This window comes from Podarcis tiliguerta (genome assembly GCF_965153285.1).
Source record: "Podarcis tiliguerta genome assembly, chromosome: 13".
Taxonomy (NCBI): Eukaryota; Metazoa; Chordata; class Lepidosauria; order Squamata; family Lacertidae; genus Podarcis; species Podarcis tiliguerta.
This window is the reverse complement of record NC_139546.1, coordinates 7,356,000-7,375,466: the sequence shown is the minus strand read 5'-3', so window position 1 is coordinate 7,375,466 and position 19,467 is coordinate 7,356,000. Positions and strand designations below refer to the sequence as shown.

The 19,467-nt window shown below is 42.3% G+C and overlaps 1 protein-coding gene across 1 annotated transcript in view; it reads left to right on the top strand.

Moving 5' to 3' along the window:
* Window positions 1–19,467, top strand: part of CENPC (centromere protein C) — a gene marked incomplete at its 3' end in the record, with an annotated part of 540,346 nt that overhangs the window by 338,497 nt on the left and 182,382 nt on the right. The gene's annotated exons all lie outside the window — the stretch shown is intronic.

Genomic DNA, 19,467 nt, shown 5'->3' with positions numbered 1-19,467 from the left:
AACAGGGAAAATCCCTCCCACTCTCCCCCAATTCTCCCTGATCCCTGTTGAGCTTGTTGTGATTGCAAATGATAAAGGTTGTGTGTGGCAGGATTCATCTCAGTACCAGTGTCTTCCCTTTTCTGGATAATATTGGGCTAGACTGGTTAATAGTCATAACTTGCGGCTCATCCCTACTTCCGCCTGCCCCATGCCTAGAAAGCAGAGGTCTAAGCGGCTTCCCACTTGTTCCACAGTTCCTAGGCCTCGGCCAGAGTGGTTTGGCCCTTGCCCTGCCAATTGACCTGGGAAACTCGCAGCTTAGCGATAGGTAAAGTGGTAATGGGGACCCCTGACCATTAGGTCCAGTCGTGGCCAACTCTGGGGTTGCGACGCTCATCTTGCTTTATTGGCCGAGGGAGCCGGCATACAGCTTCCGGGTCATGTGGCCAGCATGACTAAGCCGCTTCTGGCGAACCAGAGCAGTGCATGGAAACGCCGTTTACCTTCCTGCCAGAGCGGTACCTATTTATCTACTTGCACTTGACGTGCTTTCGAAATGCTAGGTTGGCAGGAGCAGGGACCGAGCAACGGGAGCTCACCCCGTCACGGGGATTTGAACCGCCAACCTTTTGATCGGCAAGTCCTAGGCTCTGTGGTTTAACCCACAGCGCCACCTGCATCCCCTAGCTTAGCGATAAATTAGAGCAAATGTCAACCTGGATAAAACTCAATCAATGTTTGCTCTGATTCAGCAGTAAAGATGGGGTTTCCCTGGATGAAAGCAGTGGGGGGAGAGCAGGTCTCGATAAGCTCTTGGTATGGGGCGATTTTGCGATTTTTAATGTTCATATACCATTAACCGCATCTAAATTGCAAAAACCGAGAAACTGGAAGCAGAAGTGTATGCCTATTAATTATTGAGCACTAGGCTACCTTTTGGGGATCAAAAACCCACTTGCAGAATGAAAATCCCCCCTCCAATGTATTCATTTAAGACCTCCTTTGGCTATCCTGATTGCAACTGGAAATTTAAATAATTTAGCTGTTCATTACTAAAACATGTCAGAGTAATTTGCAAATGTTTACATTTGATAAAATGCACCTTTTAAATTATGTATCGCTTCATATCACTTCAATAAACATTTGTTTTCTCCCTTTCCCCCACCCAGTGTATATGGGATACATTTCAGCGCTGCATGATTTCCAAACAATGGCTCTTAATAAAAAACTAAGTTCACGCCGCTTAAATGCAAAAAAGAAAACAGGCCTGATTGAAGATGTCGAAATAGCTTCTTGCACCTCTGTTTGTCCTTCCTCCTCTGCACACTGCCTGTTTATAATGAACAGTGTGACCTTGTGCTGCATTTACCGTTGAGAATGATTAGTGATGTGGAAACAGAGAATCAAATTTATAATCCTTCTGGCAGGAGGGATTTATAGAGGCTATTTAATCTTGTTTCTAGCTTAAGAACTCAGTCTGTTAGTAGAGGAGTGTTTGGAGAATCAGTTCATAGGTGAAACCCAGTTTAATGAGGCATTACTCATGAACAAGAAGAAAGCCTGTTTCATAGAAGTGGGGACTAGGCCAAAGGAACAGGTGGAAATTGCGGGGAGAGAGGATGAGGCATCTCTTAAAATGCCTCCAGCAGCATCACGAACTGAATTCTGTTTGCATCGAAGCAAGCGCTCAGTTATCCCGTGCAAATTCTGCAGACAATTACTTCTATACAATATTCACCAGAGGTTCCCCCACTTCAATCTATATTTTGTAAGAAAGAAGATGTTGGCATGTTTAAAAGGATCAACCTTGCGTTCCTGACATTTTCCTTTCCAGAGTTCCAGAAATCAGTGGAAAGCTTGGACATATGCTTGCTTTGAATCACAACCAGGGACTCGCCACAAATTCACTTTCCTCACCCAGGTCCTGCTGCATGCGAGAAACATGATGAGAATGGCGTGTGGCTCTGGATGAGGCTGTATCAATGATGATGATGATGATGATATATTCCTGCATAGCAGGGGGTTGGGCTAGAATGATCCCTTCCAACTCTACAATTCTATGATTCTATAATTTATTTACACCCCAGCATTTCCCCTGACAGGGGCTCAAGGCAGCTTACAGGTAAAATGACAGCAGCTAAAAACATAGAAAATAAGCCAAAGCCTTAAAAAGCAATTAAGCATGAATATAATTAAAACTACAGTGGTACCTCGGGATGCGAACGGGATCCGTTCCGGAGCCCAGTTCACATCCTCAATAGAACGTAAGACGCGACGGCACATCTGCCAAGGCCAGTGTCACTGTGGCCAAATCAGACATCTCAAGGAACAGTTGGTGCCCTAACTTTAACTGTGCAGCAGAGGTATCAACCCATCGAGTTCAATGTGGCCTGAATAAGCATTGTGGTAAGTTGCAGATTCCCATTCACAACCAGCTTTAAGACCATTCATAAAGTGTGTGTTAGGTGGCGAAGGAACCAACCCCCTCGGCAGGTTGCCAGGAATGGATAAGACAATGAAAACTCTTTGCCATCTGCTTTTTATTCAATATTTACAGAGAGAGGGTTGAGAATGCAGCCTCTTAGAATAATGGCATTGTCCTGAGTGAATCTTCACACACACACACACCCTTTTCTTCCACTTCCTCATTCGTCAACAGCACCCCCTGTTGGTCAGAGTTGATGGGAATTGTAGTCCCAATGTAAGCACCAGGTTGAAGAAGGCTAAAGTAGAACCTATCCATCAAGTTATAAAACTCCTCTCTGGGGTGGCAAGAATCAAGGCAAGGTACATATTGGCATGTAAATATGCAAACAAGCAAAACCCATCTTACAACTTGGATTATGTTGGGGTTGTTTTATCGAATCTCATATGTTGTGAAAGAGCCATATTAAAATTAGCATATGAAGATTACGTATGAAAACAAATAACTGGGAAATTATTTTAGTCTAAATAAATATATAGCAATTAAATAACGGGGAAAATCTGTGATCTCATTCCGACTTATGGTATTATGGAGACTGGGACGCACTAAATGAAGGCAAGGAGCGACATTTTCTGGAACTCCAACTAACTCCCATCAACTCTACATAGCTAAAAATAGCAAGAGAATAATCATACCAAGAAATTAGCTATAAGAGTAGCTTACTAAATGATCTCATTGCAAGAAGTTTAATTAAACTAATCAGATGCTGGATTGGGTTTCTTCCTGAACATGATGGATGGAAGCCTGATTTAGAAGAGAATTTCTTCCCATTCGACTTCCATTAAGTTGAAAGCACTTCTCTCCTCATTGGATGTACAGCAATGACAACTGAAATGTTGGCCCACTCCCTACCCCATACAGTGTTACCTCGGGTTACATACACTTCAGGTTACATACGCTTCAGGTTACAGACTCCGCTACCCCAGAAATAGTACCTCGGGTTAAGAACTTTGCTTCAGGATGAGAACAGAAATCGTGTGGCGGTTGCGCAGCAGCAGCGGGAGGCCCCATTAGCTAAAGTGGTGCTTCAGGTTAAGAACAGTTTCAGGTTAAAAATGGACCTCCGGAATGAATTAAGTACTTAACCCGAGGTACCACTGTATAATAATAATAATAATAATAAATTTTATTTATACCCCGCCCTCCCCAGCCAAAGCTGGGCTCAGGGCGGCTAACAACAATAAAAACAATCCAGCATTCTAAAAACTTTTCACCATAAAGGTATAAAGTATAAAGTATAAAGGTAAAGGTAAAGGTACCCCTGCCCGAAGGCCAGTCATGTCCGACTCTAATACACACACACACACACACACACACACACACACACAAAACTGGATGGGCATCCACAATACTACCTCAGCACACTCAACAGCTTGGGCACGCCCAGTGGGATTTCGGCTGTTCTCTCTTTAACAGCACCTTTTGGGATAAGAGAACCTTCATTTGAAAGTTCCCTTGCTTCCAAAAGCACACTAACCTTTATGATAACCTCAATCTTCAAGGGAGATACCGCTTAACAAATATTCTGGAACTTCCCTTCTTCCACACCTGATAATTCAAACATGTCATATAGACTTGTCCCTTGAACATGAACACTGGGTGTCATCATGATGTTTAATATCAGGAGAGTTGTTGCGTTAACAAGCAAAGAGAATGCCAAAATAGGTGACTGAAGCCGAGGGTCTCCACTTGTATGGCCAGTCACCCAAAATGGAAGAAAACCTTCTTAAATTAAATTCATGGACAACTGCTGTGGTAGAGCATCTCTAAGTCATCAACGAGCCCTGTTTGGCTATGTGTTCTCATTGTCCCCAGATATAGGGCAGGTTGTCCCATGCTATCCCATTTTGGTGGAGACAGGTTAATCATAGGCAGCAATGAGTGTCTCTCTCCATTCTGTGTCTGAACTTTCTTAGCATGTGGTTTAATGCTGGGGAGGGATCCTATGCATCTGTCCATGGTATGTTTCTTGAACAGTGAATTGTTTTAACTTGGCTAAAATTACTAAGAAGTGAAACAACCATTCCCATTGCAATTTCCATCTGAAATCAGGCTCAGCAAACCGAGCCATTTTCCCAGTAAAATGAAGAAATCAATTGGTGTTTGGTGGAGAGAGACTGAGCATTTCCACATAGCGTGTTCTCCCTAACAGAGAGCACGTGTTGCGGTTGGGGGAACAAGCCACCCCACCGTGACTTGGTAGATTTGGTGAGGAACCCAAGCCTTTAAATGGTTAAAATTGGGTTGCTGGGGAGTTTTGATTGTTGCCAATTTGGAGGAGGGGTCAGAGTCTTTAAATACAGGGGCCATACATTGGACGTTCTCTTGGCCGTTTTGCACCGGATCACCCGCCCTCCCTCCCTTTAATAGGGTGGTTTTTTCTGATCGCTTGACCTTGCTATGCCTGTCATGGGGTCGTCCGCCTTGGTGCGGGGGCCTGGTAGGAATTTTGCCATCTGGCTGATTGGCTGGTGCCATTTGGTTTTTGCCTACTGCGTAGCAAATTGTCACAACTTGTAAGGTTGGCGGTTAGGCATAGGTAAGGTTGGCGGTTGGTTAAATTGGTGCTTGGAGGGGTAAGTGCCTACCCCTCCAAATGATGAGGAAAGGGAATTCCGTTAAAGGAATCCAGGGGCTTGCCATTCTTTTCGTCCTTGTCCCTGGCATTGGACTTGGGCCATGCAAGCCCCACAGGAACATGAGGGTGAGAAGTGAGGGACTGATGCCCAGCTTCATTTTCTCACCCAATACTTGTTTCCCACGCTGGCTTCCGTTGGTGTCCGGAAGGCCAGCTCTGTCCCTGAGGGCCAGGACAGATAGTCATAACCAATGCCTAAGCAACCACTCACATTTTTTGTATTTTGAATAAAGTTGTGGCCAAAATTATGCCAAAAACCTTAAACAAAAATTGATGTGTGAAGTGTGAATTTTTTTGGGGTGGCATTGTGGGACTCAACACGCAAGTGAGAGAGAGTGAGTGAGTCAGGTAGGGGCAGAGAGCTGCGAGTGCGAGCGTGCCCCCCAGATGTTGTGGCCGGTGCAGCCGGCCCCCCCTGCACCCCCCACGCTACGCCACTGATCAGATCCTCTTCAAGGAGGGTACCCTAGCTAACAGTACTAATGGTCAGGGATGATGGGAATTGTAGTCCCAAAACATCTGGCGGGCCGAGCTTGCCTATGCCTGGCCTAAGCCAATACCACTCACATTCTGTATTCAATAAAGTTGTGGCCTAAATTTTGCCCAATAACTTAAACTAAAATCCCTTGTCACGGTGTCTTCATTTTTGAGGGTGGTTGGGGGTCTCGAAGCGCAATGACTTTTTGCTGCACTCTGCAAGCATGGTTCTTCCCCTGGAACTTGTATTTCTGTCAGCCTCTAGTACAACTCCCCTGATAAACGTTTCCAATTTTGTCAAAACTCAGATATCATACACAGGAACATCCATTTTCACCTCAATATTTTCATTTAGAAGAAATCCAGTGGCATCTCTGTTTCGAGCGCTGTATACCTTGAAGATCTCCATTCAGCAGTAAGGTGTGAAATACTTGGACTTTTTTTTTTAAAAAAAAAAAGCTTTCAATCAACTTAAGCAAGGCCACCCTTTTCAATAGCACTAAAGCGAAAGTTTTCAAATCTTCTACCCTCAAGCAATCTTTTCGACATCAACTCATCTGTCTAGTGTATCTGCCCCAGAAGCCCTGCGCATTGCAGTGCATTCTGGGAGCTGTTCTTAGCTGCACTCGCAGTTCAAGGATGGTACAGGCCATACGGTTTGGCTTCACTACCACCCAGTCCATTTAGCTGGAGGCTCTGTTTAGCTGGAGTTTGTTAAAGCACCAAACAAAGCCCATCTATTTAACTGTGGCAAAATGGATCCTCCGGCTAATCAAGCACTTTAAAAGAAAGTTGATTCAACCGAGTGCACAGCTGTATGATTAAATAATAAAGGGGAAATGCCCATAAATATTTCCTTTCACTCAGAAAATATTTTCCTTCCTCCCTACATGCCTTGGGGCTATTTCTTTTTTCAAGTTTACAGGTACGTGACTGGTTGGAACTGAATAGTCGGCGTACAACAATTTTGCTTTGTTCAGAGCTGAAATCTAAGACAGATTTCTACACAGCAGGCAGTGAGTCTAGCAGTTAGGTTTTTCACCTTAGCTCCCTTTACAACAATTGCCATGGTAAGGGAGATTGTTCTCCTTCATCTCAGCAGACAGGTGTGTGTGTGTGAAATAGGCTTCAAGGGCGACTTTTAATCACAGAGCAAATCTAGTTATTATTCAGAATATTCAGTCCTTGCCAGATTGTAAATCCAAGGTTGCATCATCTAGTTAGCGTGGGACTCTGCAACCTGCCTAGCCTTTTCTGGCATGGGTTGTCCAGTTGTCCAGGCTGAGAGAGGTCATCCAGGGTTTGAGAGCCATCAATATGGTGGCGATATCTGACTCTTCTTTTTGAGCTGATGCCAAGGAGACTGTCAAGTTTCTGAGCTGGCGTCTGAACACAATGATGGATTAGATATAATCTAACGAGCTGAGGTTTAATTGAGAGATGAAAGATGTTCTGTTCAGCAATCATCATTATCATTATCATCATGTCACACGCTGCATGGCTTACCTTCAAGTAGGGATGGCAGAGAAATCCAGCTCAGTTTGCATTTTAGGCCTAAACTATCAAATCTCCACTTTCTGAAACTATATGAAAACTGAAAGAAAGACATCCTACAAAATTCACATTTATCGAAACTTTGTGATGTAGTTCTCTAGCCAACCAATATCTACAAAAATGTATATATTATGGCTGACGTGTGCATACAAAGCCATATACAGTGGTACTTAATTCGTTCCGGAGCTCCGTACTTAACCTGAAACTGTTCTTAACCTGAAGCACCACTTTAGCTAATGGGGCCTCCTGTTGCTGCCGCGTTTCTGTTCTCATCCTGAAGCAAAGTTCTTAACATGAAGCACTATTTCTGGGTTACCAAAGTCTGTAACCTGAAGTGTATGTAACCCGAGGTACCACTGTATTAGTGAAAATAGCAGGCACAAATGCATTCCATTCATACCGCATCAAGGTGTGGTATGATGGTTTGACATCATCTGATAGGAAGTGCCTACAGAGGGTGTTGAATACAGCACAAGATATGATGGGCTGTCCCGTGAATCCACTGGATGAAATAGTGGAAGATTGTTGCCTCAAGAGAGTGAGGAAAATTTTCAGGGATGATTCACACCCTGGCCGGCACTTTCTTGATCTCCTGCCCTCAGGCAGAAGATATAGAAGCATGATTAGTCACACCAACAGGGTAAAGAACAGCTTCTATCCGTGGGCTGATAGGCTGCTGAATGAAAAGATAACAACAGGGCAACTGACTTTTGGGTTTGGTGGGTGTGCGTCAGTAAATGAGGGGAATTAAGACTAAGAGAGCTGAGTGGGAGGTGATCGTGTAATCTCACTGTATACAAGTTGTACAAGTGACAAGTATTTCAATTCAATTATCTTGGGGGAAAGTGCTTGCGAAAAATGTGTAGAAACTACGGAAAAAATGAGTTCATTGCTGAGACTGAAACTCCCTGCCTCCGCAGAGCTGCCTAAGTCCCCCACTTCTCCAGGGTTTTTCCCCAGGCAATCAGAGACTGCATCTGTGCATCACTAATCTCTCCTCCACCCTTTTCATGCCTCTTCTGGTTCTGGGAGACCAGGGGCAAGGGCAGCTTGTTGCAGCAGGAAGGGGAGACACCCTTGACTCTTCACAAGCCTAACTCATCTTTGCCTCTTGGCCTTCTTCCTCTGATTCTGAACTTCTCTGCCACAGACTCTCCCAGATCACTAAGCCCTTCAGCTCCCAACACCTCCTCTTCCCAGTCTTTTCCCTCTTCTCCCCCCGACCATTCATCTTTTTTTAAAAAAATAATATTTATTGCTTTTTATACAATTTAAACATTGCAAAATCGAAAAAACAAAAACAGAAAAATAAAAACCAATACAATACAACAACAACAAAAAAAGAAACACTACATAACACTAAACACATTAAACAAAACACAACCAAACAAACACTCAAACAATTTCAATATCTTCTCTTTCATTCACTTGTTTCACCGACCTCCTCACACCTCCCTTTTTGGATTCCACTTCTATCAAATGTTTCAGCAATTCCTTTCCATCTTCCTCTGTTATCTGTCCAAAAATTTTCTTAACACATTCTAACCTTATTTTACTTTTAAAGTTCCATTAATCTATTTATACTTAAATCCTTTTAACATTTCTACTAAAGCCATATAACTTCATTCCAACATTTTAACATTCATTAATTTTACAGTATTTCTGTAGATAATCTTTAAACTTTCTCCAGTCTTCTTCCACCGACTCCTCTCCCTGGTCTCGGATTCTGCCAGTCATTTCCGCCAGTTCCATGTAGTTCATCAACTTCATCTGCCATTCTTCCCGGGTGGGTAGATCTTGTGTCTTCCAATACTTTGCGATGAGTATTCTTGCTGCTGTTGTGGTGTACATAAAGAAAGTTCTCTCCTTCTTTAACACCAATTGGCCGACCATGCCCAGGAGAAAGGCCTCTGGTTTCTTCAGAAAGGTATATTTAAATACCTTTTTCATTTCATTATAGATCATCTCCCAGAATGTCTTAATCCTTGGGCATGTCCACCAAAGGTGAAAGAATGTACCTTCAATCTCTTTACATTTCCAACATTTATTGTCGGGCAAATGATAATTTTTTTCAAGCTTGACTGGTGTCATGTGCCAACTATAAATCATTTTCATTATGTTTTCTCTTAAGGCATTACATGCGGTAAATTTTATACCTGTGGTCCATAACTGTTCCCAGTCAGCCATCATTATATTATGTCCAACATCTTGTGCCCATTTAATCATAGCTGATTTCACCAATTCATCCTGAGTGTTCCATTTCAACAGCAAGTTATACATTCTTCCCCCCGACCATTCATCATTGCCCTGCCACCAATCCCTGGGGTTTGAGCCTTCTTCCCTTGGGGGTCCCCCAGCTAAGTTCCTCCCACCATTCCTATGTCCAACCACTCCATGAAATTGCGTGACCCTGCCTGTCAGCTGTGACCATCTCCTCTGTGTTCTGACACAATGGCCAGTGCAAATGGTGGTGACACAGGAAATGGCTTTTTTAGTGGCAGTGCCGAGACTGTGGGAGGTTAGACTGGAGCAGTCTGTGTTAAGAGGGAGCTTAAGACATTTCTATTGCACAATTCTTTTTCTTTCAATTTTACCTAGTTGTGGTTTTGTTTGTTTGATTTTAATGCCCTTTTTGAAATTGTATTGATCTTTTATTGTTGCAATTTGCCCTGGGAGCTCTTTTTCGAGCTAAAAGGCAGTATAAAATATTTTATAAATACATTTATGATGAATAAAGAATAGCTGTTTAACAATTCCATGAAGCCATGCATGGTTTGGATTTCTGTCTAAGGATATGTAAAGTTAATTATAGCCACTGTCACGAATCAGCTTTGCACCGTGGACAGGCATGTTCATAAAAAGTTAAACCCTGCTTTCTTACTATTCAACCTTATTAGCACAGAGGCACATCTGAACAAGAGCATTACAGACTTATAATCCTTTTACTTTAATACTCAGTGACACATTAGCTTATTAAGAATGTAAGTTATTGGAAGCAGACACACTTATTAAAGTTAAAACTGGCAATGAAGCTGTCACTATTTTATATGGGGAACTCGGTGGCTAAAACAAGAAAGCTGTGCTTTATAGTTTAAAACAATTCATTAAAATGTTACATTTTTTAAAAAAAAGAAAACCACACATTAAGGGTTGTATCCAAACATTAGTCTAACTCTGTGTAGACCCACTAAAGTTAATGGACATGACTAACTTAATTTCACTAACAGAGTGTGTCTACTTTGAGTAGGATTAGTATTGGGTACAGCCCAAAGGATAATTTTTTTGACAGTCACAGTCAGAGTGGGTCCATTGAAAGCAATGGACCTAGGTTAGCCATGATGGCTAATCTACACCCATTAATTTCAATGGCTCTACCCTAAGCTTGACTTAGAGTCAATCCACTTATTTAGAAACACACTTTTATACAATAATCATGCTGTACACTTTTCCTTTTTGTAACTTCCTCCAGCATAATTTTTCATTGATCAGCTGTACGTCATAATAAATCCTATATTACAGTTGCAAACCTACACACATTTACCTGGGAGTAAGTCCCATAGTACTCCATGAGTCTAACATCCAAGTAAACCTGTTTTTAGAGATTGCACTGTACTGCAAATAAGCGTCTCTACCCCCATCGTTCTACCCGGACACTGAGGTCCAGTGCCGAGGGCCTTCTAGCAGTTCCCTCGCTGCAAGAAGCCAAGTTACAGGGAACCAGGCAGAGAGCCTCCTAAGTAGTGGCACCCGTCCTGTGGAACGCCCTCCCACCAGATGTCAAAGAGAAGAAGAACTACCAGACTTTTAGAAGACATCTGAAGGTAGCCCTGTTTAGGGAAGCTTTTAATGTTTGATGGATTACTGTATTTTAATATTTTGTTGGAAGCCGCCCAGAGTGGCTGGGGAAGCCCAGCCAGATAGGTGGGGTATAAATAATAAATTATTATTATTATTATTATTATTATATGTGTATTCCGCTCCCTTATGCACCACTGCTAATCTATGCCATCAATTATTGTAAGACCTCCAATAAATAAATGTATACTGGGGTATTTTATATTGTGATTCATAGTTTCCAATGCCCTGGGTCCTTTGGTTGCCCGAGCACCCACAAAATTGGCCGTGTACCCACAAATTTTGGTACCAGGGCCATGCATGCTGCATGGCACCCAAGGCACCCACAGTCGTGGCGCCAAGCCGGCACTCCTGTTGTGATTTATAGAGCTACTGCAATGTTCACATTTAGCAATAAGACTGCTGAGCTAGGGCCTGAGATACCTGGGTTCAAAACCACACTTCCACTGTGCTATAGCACTATATATGGTGCTTAATTGTTGCCTTTATCTTAAATATTTTAAATTATAGCATGTTTTCTTACTAATCTAGGTAGAGCTGAAGATGACTGCAGATGGGATATTAATAAATGAACCTATATTGAGCCTAACCAATCAGGTAACCAAAGGAAGACACAAATGTATTTCATACACTCTCCTTAGGAAGAATATAAAACAGCCCTTAAACTATCAGGAACTCATTTTATTTTCTTCAGGAGCCAGCAGGAACCGTGACATTGAAAAGCTGTTCAGGTGGGCACTGGATTTTTATGCAAAATGAAATATCTGAGAAATGTCAAGTTGTCACTGAAATTTAAATTAAAGTGACATTAGAGGGAATTTTGGAGATTCCCACTTAAGCAAAGCTTCTAAGGAATGCCAAGGGAAATGTTGCTTTTTAAAGAAGACAGGCAATTTTTTCAAGTCCCCCACACCATATAGACTATGATGTTGGCAGTGCCGGATTTATGTATAAGCTAAACAAACTATAAGTTAGGGCCCCACTCTTTTGAGGGCCCCCCAAAAAATTAAAGGATAAAAAACTGGATGTACATTTCCAAAATATAAGATAAAAAACAAATAAAATAAAGCAACAGTATTTTGTGTTGTGTATGGACCTATTAGGTCCATAAATTACCATATAGCATACATTCAACACAAAAAACAGTGGCAATTTGTTGTTGACAAAGGACAGCTGGACATATAAAGGGTCCCATTACCTTCAGTAGCTTAGGGCCTCATCAAACCTAAATACAGCCCTGGATGTTGGCATCATCTGCTTCATATCAACACCTAGTGTAAAGGTAAAGGTACCCCTGGACTCAGGCACGGGCACAACCCCCTCTCAGGGGTTGACCAAACCATCGAGTCCCTAGATTCCTTTAACAGAATACCCTTCACATAGGGATGGCGAGAGCGTTCTCCCATCCCTATCACCTGAACCAGTGCCTATCCGCAACCTTACAAGTTTTGACGATTTGCTGCGCGGCAGGCGAAACCCAAATGGCACCAGCCAATCAGCCAAGTGGGGGAAATTCCTGCTGTGCCCCTTTCCCAATGACAGACAACACACGACTACATAGCAAGGTCAAGTGCACAGCCCTAAAAGTAGGGAGAGGTGGGCAGGTGTTCCGAATGCACGCACCAAAAGAGGAAGCTTTGGGTCATGTTCATGGGCATAAATAGGTCCCTCAAACCATTTGGACTGCATCCCATTGGCCAGATTGCACCCAGCTTCAAAGGACCTGCCAATCAGGTGTTGTGGCTGACCAATCGTACCCACCCACAACACAGGGTGTCGGTTGTCCGGGTCTCACCACAATACGTGCCCTCTTTCAGGGAGGACCTGATTTTTAAAGCGTTCTCCCATCCCTAGATCTCCACCACCAGATCTCCACCACCAGAAGGAATCTATATTCTTTTTAACTGTTGGTGGAATGAAACATTCCTAATTGTTGTTGATTGATTTGTAGGCACTGCTAACTACAAAGGATTAGATACATTATTAAATGAGACACTGATCTATGAGTTTGACATTCTTGTAGGAGTTCAATACCTTCTTTAATGGCATAATTACAGCCCTGATAACTTTGCTAAAAGGAACATTAGCATGACAACCACTGGTGCTTCTTTCTCTTTCTTCCCGAACAAGGTGTGTTGCACCCAGACATCCTCCTGCGGCAGCATATTTCATGCAGCTAAAGAATATACCTTCACAAAACAGGACATTGCAATGCATGTGAAAATCAGGCTCGATACTGTGCAAAGACAACTACACTTCAGTAGCATATAGAATTTATTGTTAAAATGTCTCAGAATGCAGGAAAAATCAACCATAAATGAAGGCTGCTTGAGGTGCAAATTGACTTCCTCCCAAGTAATCAGATTGATCATTTGATGACCAGAGAACAGATCATAAACACTCCTTAGCTGATCTGCATGGATTAGCCTAGGAGGACATCTGTTTCCCTGTTTGTGTGTGTGCATGTGTGCAATGAAGTCGCACACACTTTTGGTCACATCTGCTGCTGGCAAGCAGCTTCCAGGGTTGAACTTTGTTTTTTTTTTAAATAATATTTATTAGATATTTTATAATTATAAAAAGAAAAAACAATCAAGAAAAACAATACATGAATTCAACAAACAATACAGTACAACAATAAAAAGAATACAATACCACAATACAACATTAAAAAAAGCAAAAACACACATCCAAATTTTATATCTATATCTTTCATTAGCTTTTTTCCTCGACTTCCTCGCACCTCCCTTTTTTGTATTCTGGTTCAAATTAACTGGTTCAACAAATCCTTTCCCTCTTCTTCAATTTTTGTTCTATAATTTATCCTAACACAATTTAACTTTAAATCTTCCACTTTATCACATTAACACTTAATATTCATATAATTCTTATAACACTTCTGCTAAAACCATGTATCTTCATTCCAATATTCTTCTAACATTCATTAATTTTGCAATATTTCTGTAAAAATACTTTAAATTTTTTCCAATCTTCTTCCATTGACTCTTCTCCCTGGTCTCGGATTCTGCCGGTCATTTCCGCCATTTCCATGTAGTCCATCAGTTTCATCTGCCATTCTTCCTGGGTGGGTAATTCTTGTGTCTTCAGGGTTGAACTTTGATAATAATAATAATAATAATAATAATAATAATAATAATAATTAATAATAATTGCAGCCTCCTGAGCACACTTGTTGCCAACACTCCTCCTTCTCAGGACCCCAGACAAAAATACCTGCATGAAGTTTAAAATACCTGCTTGAAGTCAGGAGATGCCACCCCACACAGTTAAACATGATAAAGGTGAACACATGTTGTGATACATAACTGCTCTGACGGCCTCAATCTCTCCCTCCACTTTTAACTCTCTCTTTTTTCTGGATTTAGACCTCTGGTGCCAGAGTGGGATGCTAGAACAGAGTACCCAACACAGGTGACTGAGGGAAGTGGAAATGCTTAGTGCTCCAATGGTTAAGGAAGACTGGAATTGCCAATGAAAAGATCTTTGCAGCAATGAGCTACATGGCCATTGTAAATACGATGCTATCATTGGCTAGTGCTCAAGTGGAGAGATTATTATCCCTAGGCAAGTTTTTGAGGGCTGTTCATTGCCCTTGCTATGCTTAGAATGGCAAGGAAGAATTGGGAATTATTTTTAATGGTCCCCAAGGTGTGCTCAGGATTGTTTTTAACATATATTGTTTGTAATAATTAAATTTGATATCTGCAGTAACGTAGTTATGTGTGGAATTATGGGTCTCATTAAATCTAATGCTGATCATTTTGTTTGGATGCAGAACGGCCTAGTAATGAATGGGCTGTGCCCTCACGCTTGCCAGAGATAATGCCTTATGACTCAATGCACCATAGAGGATCATTTATTTACAGGGAAATTGCACTGAGGATGTTGGCTACTTGACTGTCTGTAGTGGAAGGTTCTTGGCCATGTTGTAGGAAATTGTGTTCGAAGAGACTGAAGAGCATGGAGCTACATAACTGGATTTTCCCCAGCCGGGTGTTTCTTTCTTTCTTCATTTCATAAAATTTATATACCGCTTGATTGTAGGGGAAAACCTCAATGTGGTTTACAAGGACTATTTATTAATCATCCCTAGCTAGCAGAACCAGTGGTCAGGGACGATGGGAATTGTAGCCTCAAAACATCTGAAGGGTCGAGTTTGAGGAAGCCTGAACTAGACTGCATTTTCTCATCTGTTTACACGTAATATAACAAATAAGTTTCAAAACAGGAAATAAAAACTTGCCCTTGACTTAATAGTCCCAAAGCAAAGGACGCTGGAGCTCCAAAGCAGTAATTTTCTAATGATAGATTTCAGTGCAAACTACCCTGGTAAAATAAACAGCATTGCTTTACATCCCAAACTAGTGAGGGGTAATAATTTCTAATCTTGGACTGCTGCAAAGTCTGAGGTGTCTCCCTCCCCTTGCCCAAGAGCTGCTGCCACAATAAGTTTTGCAGGGCAATCATTTGAGGGATCAATAGCATCTTCTCTTTTTTTATGAAGGCTGGCAACTTTTCCATTGATTGTGGTGATTCTTACAGGCCTGCACCTGCCGCCTTTAGAGCTTCCGATTAATTTTCCGGCATCTCCGCTCATTCATATATTTCAATCCACTGTGGTGACACGGAGCTTTTGAGAATATGCCAGCTGTTCCTGTTTTGCTTGGATGCTGTAATCTAAAGTGGCAACGTGTTCGCTGTTTTATATACCTATTATAGCTGTTGTGGATTCTTCTGGAACAAACAGCTGGATGAATAAGGTATTATTCTGTCATGCCTGCAGCTGCAGAGTACCAGGATAAAAATAAAAACCTCTGAGTAACAAATGAGGCTTTAGTAACTCATTTAGGCAGCGGCAAAGAAATCCCAAAAAGCTTGTGTAATATAGTATCCAGAGTAATAAGGTCTCTTACTTTTCGGATGAGAAATATTAGAGATTGAATTTTTGGTCCTTCTTTAACACTGCAATAATTCAAAGATGACTATATTCAAGCATTCAGCTTCACCCCACAGAGCAAAATAATCTATTCTACACTCAAGGAGGCAAACATTCAGGGCTGGTTCTGCAGTAAGGCTGCAGTTCTACAGACAGTTGCTTGGAGTAAGCTCCATTGAGCTCAATGGGTTTTTCCCTCTAGAGCAGAAATCATTTTGCCAATCATTTTGACCCTATCACCCTCCCTGAGTTAGAAAGCAACAGTCTGAAGTGGGAAGCCTCTTCTCACGTAAGCTCCCTGTGTGAAGTAGAGACCAGGGTTACATACAAGTTTTTACATGTATATAAAGGTTTCATAAAGGTTTATATAAAGGTTTTACATGTATACAAAGGTCCGTATAGTTAAAGCTATGGTTTTCCCAGTAGTGATGTATGGAAGTGACAGCTGGACCATAAAGAAGGCTGATCACCAAAGAATTGATGCTTTTGAATTATGGTGCTGGAGGAGACTCTTGAGAGTCCCATGGACTGCAAGAAGATCAAACCTCTCCATTCTGAAGGGAATCAGCCCTGAGTGCTCACTGGAAGGACAGATCCTGAAGCTGAGGCTCCAATACTTTGGTCACCTCATGAGAAGAGAAGACTCCCTGGAAAAGACCCTGATGTTGGTAAAGATGGAGGGCGCAAGGAGAAGGGGACGACAGGGGACGAGATGTTGGGACAGTGTTCTCAAAGAGGCCAGCATGAGTTTGACCAAACCGCGGGAGGCAGTGGAAGACAGGAGTGCCTGGCATGCTCTGGTCAAGGGGCTCACGAAGAGTCGGACACGACTAAACGACTAAACAACAACAACAAAGGTTCAATCCTGTACCTACCTAGCTGGGAGTAAGTCTCATTGACTCAATGGGACTTACTTCTGAACAGACATGTACAGAATTGCACTGTATTGATGATCTTCCACATACAGTGTTCCTGTTATATTTGTATTCTATTTTGTTCTTGTAAGACACCTTGGAAGGATGGTATAGAAATTAATTAAACAAGCAAAGAAATGCTGTTGTTGTTTTATTATATGTGGATGTAATCTTGGTCTCTGCTGCAGCTCAGGCCCATTTTCTCTCTGGGCTGCACTCAATCCAATTAAGAGTGATCACAATGGAAGCATTTCTCTCACTCTGATTTGGCTTTGTGATGCTGACATGCAGTAGCCCATTGGATTTAGCCAAGAAATGTCAAGAAGACAAACTAAAATGAAGGTAATGCTTTCAGCTCTTTTCACAGCTGAAAGGACAAAGATGGTGCCTAGCAGGGGCAGGGAACATCAAACCGTCCTTTCATGCAGGATATATATATATATACAGTGGTGCCCCGCAAGACGAATGCCTCGCAAGACGGAAAACCTGCTAGACGAAAGGGTTTTCCATTTTGGAGGTGCTTCGCAAAACGAATTTGCTATGGGCTTGCTTCGCAAGACGAAAATGTCTTGCGATTCCTGGGGTTTTTTCCCCCGCTCCCCACCCCCTTTTTCTAAGGCACTAAGCTGCTAATAGCCTTTTAGCAGCTAATCCACTAATCCCTTAAACCTTTAATAGCCGCTAATAGCCGCTAAACTGCTAATAGCGCTAATCCGCTAATCCGCTAATCCGCTAATGGGTTTGCTTCGCAAGACGAAAAAACCGCTAGACGAAGAGACTCACGGAATGGATTCTTTTCGTCTTGCGAGGCACCACTGTATATATATATAGACATTTAGCTCAGTGCTACTGTTCAATCATCTATGCCCCCAGTCCTTACTCGGCATTTATTCTGGAGTGCTCACGTGTGCGAGTGCCACTTTGCAGCTGAGGCAGACGCAAGACATAAAAGTCAGATTGCAGGCAGACGAGTGCTATTACACTGCATACAATTTGCCTTCCTTCCCAAGTAGCTTAGTGCCAGCATTCACTGTGACGAAAGCAAATGCCAAATGGCTGGGAGTTAGATGGCACTGTTAGCTAAGATTACATTCCATCTGATGTTTTGCTGTTCTGTGGATTTGCCAAATCTGCTGTATTCCTCTGGGGCTATAAGACTTCTGGAAATGTTCTGAGTCATGCTACTGATCTAAATAGGTCAAATGCACCCTCTTGCGGCATCAAAGGTTTTCAGATAGAATCTAAGTTGATATGACCTGCGCTTTTTGCCAGATTCCTTCGTGCCGCGTTGCTACTACACAGACTTTTCCTTGTTTAGCTTTACTATTATCACTTCCTGTGCTTTTAATGATCTTTTCACTTGTGGCATAACATAATCCACTCAGAGCTGTCATGAAATAACAGGATAGAATCTAGCTATCTTTCTTTCAGCTGTTTTTAGGGCTTTGGAAATATGGGCTGGAAACCTTTCAAACAAACCAGCAAGCCAAAGGAAAATGACACGCTTTCGAGCAAATTGTAATATATCCCACTATATAATCCACCCAGGTCCTTCAGATATCCTTTTGTTAAGAGTCTGAAAATTAGCCGTTTTACTTTGAATTGCTTTTGGAAACATGGCAATAAGCACCAGCTCCTTAACAATAGGTATCGCACAAGTCCTTTGGGAGGTTACTAGCTGTATTCTGGGCTGGCTACCTTTTCTGAATGCACCTCATTTTAGGTAAAGGTAAAGGTACCCCTGCCCGTACGGGCCAGTCTTGACAGACTCTAGGGTTGTGCGCCCATCTCACTCTATAGGCCGGGGGCCAGCGCTGTCCGGAGACACTTCCGGGTCATGTGGCCAGCGTGACGAAGCTGCTCTGGCGAGCCAGAGCCGCACACGGAAACGCCGTTTACCTTCCCGCTAGTAAGCGGTCCCTATTTATCTACTTGCACCCAGGGGTGCTTTCGAACTGCTAGGTTGGCAGGCGCTGGGACCGAACAACGGGAGCGCACCCCGCCGCGGGGATTCAAACCACTGACCTTTCGATCGGCAAGTCCTAGGCACTGAGGCTTTAACCCACTGCGCCACCCACGTCCGGCACCTCATTTTAGTGTCATGTTAAACAAATTCTGCTATGTCACCTCTACTAACAGTGTCTCTCATACCGAATGCAAAAGAACTGTGAAAAAGACTCCATGAATTGAAAGTGGAGACGCTATATACACTTTTTTTGGGGAGGTTTTAAAGAAAACCTTAAATAAAAACTAATTTAAAAAACAAACAAACTAGTCTTTCCTATAAGTATAGCGGGGGGGGGGGGAGGCTTCCAACTGTGTGCCTGATAGTGGCTCATCTTTTTTTAAAAAAAACCCACCCATGTTTTGTTTTTGTAAACGCGTTTTTTAAAAGATAAAAGGTAAACCAGCCCTTAAACAACAAATATCAGCATCTGCGCCATTTTTAGGTGCTCAGTAGTGTCATAAGAATTCTAAGGCATTTTGACTCTCCCAATGTTTGACTCAAATATTCCTCTGCAGTCAGGGAGGCAAATGGGGAAAGCCTTCCCATTGTCTTTTCGCTTACAAATCCTTTCTGAAGGGCTTATTTGCATATGAATAC